The sequence below is a fragment of the Erinaceus europaeus genome, chromosome 16 (assembly GCF_950295315.1).
Source record: "Erinaceus europaeus chromosome 16, mEriEur2.1, whole genome shotgun sequence".
NCBI lineage: Eukaryota > Metazoa > Chordata > Mammalia > Eulipotyphla > Erinaceidae > Erinaceus > Erinaceus europaeus.
Window position 1 is genome coordinate 40,439,266 of NC_080177.1, and position 8,596 is coordinate 40,447,861.

General features: G+C 43.7%; 1 pseudogene; it reads left to right on the top strand.

The window, feature by feature from the left end:
• Nucleotides 1-5,939: 5,939 nt before the first annotated feature.
• On the top strand, nt 5,940-6,442 carry LOC103117350 (large ribosomal subunit protein eL32-like; annotated as a pseudogene).
• Nucleotides 6,443-8,596: the final 2,154 nt, after the last annotated feature.

Genomic DNA, 8,596 nt, shown 5'->3' on the forward strand with positions numbered 1-8,596 from the left:
CACCTCCCGGCGGCTTTACAGACTGCCGGAGCCGAAGGACCAATCACAAGGTCACCTGCAGGCCTCGCCCCTCCCCTCCCTTTCTCGTCCCCTCGTATTGGTTTCCGTGAGGGGAGGAGTTTTGACTGGCACCGCCCCATCGCACCCGATTGGTATCCTGCAAATATCTTCTCGGTAGGTCTGTACCAGCGGTCCTCTCTTTTCTGCCGCAAATTCTAAGTAGAAATTGGGACCGATTCCAACCAACATTAGACTTGGCCTTCAGTGGCCAGAGAGTAGAGGTACAACCCGAAATTCATGTTAAGATCTTAAATTCTGAAACAGCATATTAGATCTGAGGCAAATTTAGGGCGAGGGGGACATTTTGGGTTCTACAAAGTTTTATGGAGAAAACTGGGAGGTAACGCAGTGGATAAAGCATCGGATTCTCAAGCATTAGATCCCGAGTTCAGTCCACCACAGCACATATAGCGGAGTGATGTATGGTTGTTTCTTTCTCTCCCCCCCTCTCCTTTCTCATTAATAAACAAATAAAATCTTTAAAATAATATGTTTGCGGTAGTCAGGCGGTAGCGCAGCGGGTTAAGCGCACTTGGCGCAAAGCGCAAGGACCAGCGTAAGGACCCCAGTTCGAGCCCCTGGCTCCCTACCTTCAGGGGAGTAGCTTCACAGGCGGTGAAGCAGGTCTGCAGGTGTCTGTCTTTCTCTCCCCTCTCTCTCTGTCTTCCCCTCCTCTCTCCATTTCTCTCTGTCCTATCCAACGACGACATCAACAACAATAATAACTACAACAACAATAAAAACAAGGGCAACAAAAAGGAAATAAATATTTAAATATGTATATTTGCTTTAAAAAAAAACCTTCAAATAGATATATTTCAGAATAACCAAAAGGAGTCTCTGTCTCACACACACACAATTTATATGAGCTTTGTTAGCTTTTTCAAATGGGATCTAATAATAGGAAAATGAGCATTTTATATCAAAGATCTCATAGAAAAAAATCAATTCCCAATCAGGAGGTTACATAGTGGATAAAGAAGGGACAACTGCTATGGTGGAGCTGACTGTTGGGGATGGGGTATGAGTGTTAAGTATTCCAAAATGGCCACCGGGAATAGTGGTGGATGGATGCAGTTTTGCTCTTTGAGACTAGAAAGAGAAGACAGAGAACAAGGACAGGAACTTTTAGAGAACTGATCTCTTCCAGGAATATTGTTTCTTTCTTTTTATTAGTGATTCAGTAATGATGAACAAAATTGTAGGAAAAGGGTGCGGTAGATACATAATGGTTATGCAAACAGACTCTCATTCCTGAGGCTCCAAAGTCTTAGGTTCAATCTCCCACACCACCATAAGCCAGAGCTGAGCAGTGCTCTGGTTAAAAAAAAAAAAAAAGAGGGAGCCCATCGGTGGCACAGCCGGTTAAATGCACATGGCACAAAGTGCATGTAAGGGCATCAGGATCCTGGTTGGAGCCCCCGGCTGCCCACCTGCGGGGGAGGGGGGTGCGGGGGGTGTCACTTCACAGATGGTGAAGCAGGTCTGCAGGTGTCTATCTTTCTCTCCCCCTCTCTGTCTTCCTCTCCTCTCTCCATTTCTCTCTGTCCTATCCAACAACAACAATGACGATAAATAACAAGGGCAACAAAAGGGAAAAAAATGAGTAAATAAAGTGTAAAAAAAGAAAGAAAGAAGTAAAGAAAGGAAGGAAGAAGGATTATAGGATAAGAGGGGTACAATTCCTACCACCAGAGTTCCATAACCCACCCCTCCCCATAGGAAGTTTCCCTAGTCTTTATCCCTCTGGGTGTATGGACCAAAATTCTTTTTTTTTTTTTTAATATTTATTTATTTATTCCCTTTTGTTGCCCTTGTTGTTTTATTGTTGTAGTTATTATTGTTGTCGTTGCTGTTGGATGGGACAGAGAGAAATGGAGAGAGATGGGGAGGATAGAGGAGGTAGAGAAAGACAGACACCTGCAGACCTGCTTCACTGCTTGTGAAGCGACTCCCCTGCAAGTGGGGAGCCGGGGCTTGAACCAGGATCCTCATGCCGGTCCTTGCACTCTGTGTCACGTGCGCTTAACCTGCTTTGCTACCACCGTCCGACTCCCCCAAAATTCTTTATGGGGTGCAAAAGATGGCAGGCCTGGCTTCTGTAATTGCTTCTCCACTGGACTTGGGTGTTGACAGGTTGATCCATACACGTGGCCTGTTTCTATCTTTCCTTAGTGGTGTAGATCTCTGGGGAGATGAGGTTCCAGGACACATTGGTGAGGTCCTTTGCCCAGGGAAGTCAGGTTGGCGTCGTGAAAGCATCTGCAACTTGGTGCTGAAAAGCAGAACAAATTGTTTAATAATCAGGAATCTACAGGTAAGAAAAGATCAGATGAGATTTGGGGTTTTCATGTTGTTTCATGTTGTTAAGAAGTCTGTCTGGGAGGTGGCTCAGTGGCTAAGATGCTAGGAAGTCTATTTCAGGTATATTCCAAGGGGCCCATGACTTTACTAATTTTTGCCTGAGCCCAGTAGCTAACATGTAGGTGGGCTAAAATACTGTCTTGGAAGATGGTGTCAGAGTTGAAAATAGGACTAGAAAGCTGGATCAGGGCAGAGAGTAGCTCCCAAATATGGGGAAAATATATTTAAATACTGTTAACTGTAAACCCCATCGATCTGACCTAGGGCCCGTGTCTACTCATATTCAGCACAGGAGCCAGTATAACCTCTGCATTCCTGCTACTCTAAGCTTGCAGTCATAGCTAGGAACATTCTAGGCCACACTCATTTCAGTACCAGTTTTCCTTGAGTGGCAAAGTATGTTGATCCAGCCTCCTTTGGGAGAGTGGGGCAGTTTCTACCATTGTTGTTCTACATTGAGGGCAACATCCTGTAGAGGCCCACAAGAAGGTTTATGATGATGTTCTTGATGAAAGTGGCCAGTGATGGTGGAGAGATCTATTAGAGTTCTAGGCCCATCTCATCTATGTGGGAACCCAAGGACTCCCTGACTAGAGCCCCAGATGATCAGGTGGCCTGGTAGTCCCTACAAGTGGGGAGTTGGGGGCTCGAACCGGGATCCTTTCTGGTCCTTACGCTTGGCTCCACTTGCACTTGACCCACTGCGCTCCTAGGTGGATAGGTTTTATCTGGCTTTTCTGTGGTACCAGGTCGCAACCACTGCTGCGATCTAGGGATTCAGCCATTAACTTCTGGCACGAAAACTCTTAAGCACTATGACGTCTTAGATCCACTAGTTCATCAGACTATTTACCATTTCTAATTTTACTTCCTGAGGATTGTATGACTAGGTAGATTCACCTACATTCCACTTTCGACCACTGGAAACCAGCAAGACACAACTAGGCCACCTCTCCATTAGACACTAGTCCTGTCTTCCCCTCCTCACTGCTCCGGAAGCTTTCTCCCGCAGGTGGGGACCAGGGAGCTTGTACCTGGGTCCTTACACATAGAAACTTTTGTGTTCAACAGGCTGCACACCACCCAGCCCTATGATTTATTTTATTTTAATTAGAGGGGAAGAAAAAGACCAGAACACTGCTTAGCTCTGGTTTATGGTATGCCACTGAATGAATATGGACCTCTAGGTCTCAGACATGAAGATCGTACATTACTGCTCTACTATCTCCCTGGCTCTCTTTCATTTTTTAAAAAAATATTTATTTTTTTACTTATTCCCTTTGTTGCCCTTGTTGTTTTCTTGTTGTAGTTATTATTGTTGTTATTTATGTTGTCATTGTTGGATAGGACAGAGAAATGGAGAGAGAAGGAGAAGACAGAGGGGGAGAGAAAGACACCTAAGACCTGCTTCACTGTAGGCCAGGTCTGCTGCATTGCTTGATGCTGTGGTCTATTTACATAATCACTGTTTTGCCTGAGACCTGCCCTGCCTGCAGGGTATTGGTTTAATCCCATTGGTTAGAGCCTTGCAGCAGCTGTTATGAAAGCTTTCTATGTTCTGGCTCTTTTTTTGCTTCGCCCCTTCTCCTAGCCATTTCCTTTCCCCATTTGCCACTTCCGGTTAAAGAGATTGTATAAAGGATGTTGTATCTGATCAATAAAGGAGAATTGCGTTGGGTCCTGCTCAGCCAGGAGAGTTCCTGGTTCCTCTCCCAACTGAGTAAGCAGCAGCCTAGGTTGGCTCCAGCCGAGTTCTCTCCAACTAAGAGAGCACATGCCTGGGATGAAACACCCTCAGGCTAGCCCAGCAGTGAAGCGACTCCCCTGTAGGTTGGGACCCGGATCCTTACACCAATCCTTGCACTTTGTGCCATGTGCGCTTAACCCGCTGCACTACCACCCGGCACCCTTCTTTCATTCATTTTATACAAACTTTCTCTATTCCACATCATTTCCTGGAAAGAAAAATTATCTCTATTTTGGAGACACCAATAGGAATATAGCAAGTACCCTAACTTTGAGTTTCAAAATTTGAGACAATTACTGTGCAACAGAATAAGTGTGGGGGCTGAGTAGTGACGCACTGGGTTAAGCACATAGTAGGAAGCACAAGGACCCACTCAAGGATCCGGGTTTGAGCCCCCAGCTCCTCACCTGTAGGGGCGCTTCAAAAGCAGTGAAGCAAGTCTGCAGGTGTTTTTCACTCTATCTTCCCCTTCCCTCTCAATTTCTCTCTGTCCTATCCAATAAAAATGGAAAACAAGGGAGTCAGGTGGTAGCGCTGCGGGTTAAGCGCAAAGCTCAAGGACTGGCATAAGGATCCCGATTTGAGCACCGGGCTGCCCACCTTCAGAAGAGTTGCTTCACAGGTGGTGAAGCAGGTCTGCAGATGTCTATCTTTCTCTGTCTTCCCCCTTCTCTCCATTTTTCTCTGTCCTATCTAACAACAACGACATCAATAACAACAACAATAAAAAACAAGGGCAACAAAAGGGAAAATAAGTAAATATTTAAAAAAATTTAAAATTTAAAAAAGGGGAAAAAATGGCCACCAGGAGCAGTGGATTTATAGTGCAGGCGCCAAGCCCCAGAAATAACCCTGGAGATAAATAAATAAATACAGAATACATGTGTAATTTTAGTATAATTCCATAGGTCACAGGAATTGTATGAAAATCCTAAAGTACCTTTAAAGATCTAGCAGCTTAACCCTCTTAATGAAGAAAATCCAGAGCCTCTAGGAGTATTTGTGTCAAGGTTACTCAACTTCAACAATATAGAAATTGGAGTTAGAGAATTCTTTGTGATGAGTAGATTATGCTGTGCCATATAGGGCATCTAGAAGTGTTGATGGCTTCTACCTATTTGATTTCTGTTGCATCTACCATTAAATGAACTTCCAAGTCTCTCTAGTAAAAAGAAAAAAAAAAGAAAGAAAGAAAGAAAAGAAAAATTCATAGTTTTAGATGTTGGGATTCTGATATCTATTCATAATAGCAAAGAACTGACTGAGGCCTGCTCCAACTGAACTGATAAGGGTGATTAACGTGAATCTGTGGTTCAAAGCATCAGAAGTCTATTGAGAACAGCAACTCCCCACCCCAACCTAATTCTACCCTGGCAGGGCATGACCATGTCTAGATACATTTCTAGTTGTCACAACTGGGTAGATGCAACAGAAATCTAATAGGTAGAAGCCATCAACACTTCTAGATGCCCTATACGGCACAGCATAATCTACTCATCACAAAGAATTCTCTAACTCCAATTTCTATATTGTTGAAGTTGAGTAACCTTGACACAAATACTCCTAAAGGCTCTGGATTTTCTTCATTGGTCCAGATGTTGTCTTCATTTGATTAGTACAATAGCTTTCTAAATTTCTAAATTATAATTCTTATTTCTGCTTCCCCCTTCCATAGTATATTCATTTTTTAACATTACTTTAAACTTAATTTATATACACAAACCTTTATCATTTCCAGCGTATAGCTAGCTCTTTGAGATCTAACACCTCTTAAAAGATCATAGAGCTCTCTTCCTCGGCGCTGCCGACGGAGGTGGCGGCCATCTGCTGCTCAGCGTCATGGCGGCCCTCAGACCCCTCGTGAAGCCCAAGATCGTCAAGAAGCGGACCAAGAAGTTCATCCGGCACCAGTCGGACCGCTATGTGAAGATCAAGAGGAACAGGAGGAAGCCCAGGGGCATCGACAACCGCGTGCGGCGCCGCTTCAAGGGCCAGATCCTGATGCCCAACATCGGCTACGGCAGCAGCAGGAAGACCAAGCACATGCTGCCCAGCGGCTCCCGCAAGTTCCTGGTGCACAACGTCAAGGAGCTGGAGGTGCCGCTCATGTGCAACAAGTCCTACTGAGCAGACATCGTCCACAACGTCTCCTCCAAGAACCACAAAGCCATCGTGGAGCGGGCGGCCCAGCTGGCCATCAGGGTCACCAACCCCAACGCCAGGCTGCACAGCCGCCCCCACCCTGAGTCCTGTTAATAAACCACAGACCCACCAAAAAAAAAAAAAAAAAGGGTCATAGAACATGACCACAGTCAAGATATGGAATGGAATGGCAGCTAATGTTCAAAGTCTATACTCTGCTATTTGGTTCTCACCCTCAAGTGACCCCTCTACGATTAATCTGAAAGATGGCAGTGGTTTACACCATAGTTAAGTTCTCAAAGCTTTCATGTTGCTTCTGTGGATGTATTCTACACACATGGAGCTTGGGGTATGTGTTCAGTGTTAGTTCCAGTCTCTTGTTCAAAATTTTCCTCTACATGCTCTGACTCCCAGAGATCCCCTTTCTTTGTTTTTAACATCAGGGTTTTTTTTTTTTTTAGAATAAAAAAAAAAACCTATTTATTTATTTGATAGGACAGAGAGAAATTGAGAGGGAAGAGAGAGATAGAAAGAGGACACCTTCAGTACTGCTTCACTACTCATGAAGCTTCCCCCTTGTAGGTAGGGACTGTGGGATTGCACCCAAGTGCTTGTGGATAGTAATAAGTTTGTCCAACCAGATGCACCACTCTCCAACCCCCGAAAGTACAGCTGACCACTATATCTTAATGGGCTAGCTGTTAACATTGTTGTGCAGTTTTGTGTGACCAGGCCTGTACATTGGGTGAAATTACGAGAGAGAAAAAGTAACTATTTCAATCCTTGCCCAACAGGAGCCCCTCCCCTCTTCAGATTCCTCTGTGCAGAATGATGACTTTTTTTTGTGAAGTTTTAGGTATCTGTATCCCTGCTCTACTGTTCCAGTGTCAAAATGATTGGTGTTGGCTCCAGGCCAGGGCTAGGAGAGAAAAAAAAGAATTAAAAAATAGCAGATATCTCCCAAATTGTCCCAGTGTAGGAAACTTTTTCCTCCAAGTTCTGGTTAAAAGGAAGGGTTTCCTTGGGTGTTTCTCTGTTCCTGCTCACCCTGATCTTACACTAGAGCCAGGCAGTAGAAAGAAAGAAGAACCAGAGAACTCGGCAGCACAATACTAGTCATTCTTCAACTTTGGACTTTTTAAAAATATTTATTTTATTTACTTATTCCCTTTTTTTGCCCTTGTTGAACTTTGGACTTTTAAAAGAACATTGAAGTCAGATTCTGTTAAATGCATAATAGCTGTCAAACACAAGTTCTTTAATATCTTGACTCTAAACGGAAAGGTACTTACTTTTTTTTTTTTACTTATTTATTTTGGATAGAGACAGAGAGAAACTGAGAGGGAATGGGACATAGAAAAGGAAAGAGACTAGAGAGAGACCTTCAGCACTATTTCACCACTCATAAAACCTCCCCCCCCCTGGTGGGAACCAGGGGCTTGAACCCTGGTCCTTATGTACTGTAATGTGTGCACTTAGTCATGTGTACCATCACTTGACCTCTTAATCCCTTTCATGGCCACATGGGATCCAGCCATCTGCTTATTATATGACTCCATCTTCAGCATCCCTAAATTCATCATTGCCATTTGGCTACATTTGTATTCCCTGAAATAAGAGACAAACTGCTGCCTCAGGCACTTATTGGATGTCAGTCTAGAAAGCTACATGGCTAATTCTCAGGACTTCAATTTTTTTGTTCTGGCATGACCTTCCTAGTGAAAACTAAGACAAGTAATCTATTTAAAATCACAAATCCAGACTGGAGAGAGTGGGTGGGGTGCATTCGTGGCCATGCATGACTCAAGGACTCTGTTGCTTGCGTGCTCCACACCCCCAATTAAATGCATACCAGGAGCAGTGAAATAGTACATGTACCACAGCTCCAACAGGTAAATGAGAACAATCACAGATCCTTCATCTTCTGCACTCACAATCGCTTTTGTTCTATTCTTCAGAGGTAACTGATGCTACCAGGTTTTATTTTTTTTATTTTTCATTGTCTCTTTCCATTTTCACAGATATCTTAATATGAAATCTACACTGTCCTAAGATGCCTTCTTCTTTTGCCAATAAGTTTTGCCATAGGGCCAGGAGATCACTCAGTAAAGCATAAACTACCACAAGTGAAAACCCAACTTCAAGCCCCTACCACATAGGACCACCTGCATGGGACTTGGGGGAAGCTTTAGGAGTGGAGCACTATTGTTATGCTATCTATTCTCTCTCTTTCATACATATATATATATATATATATATATATACATATATATATATATGCCA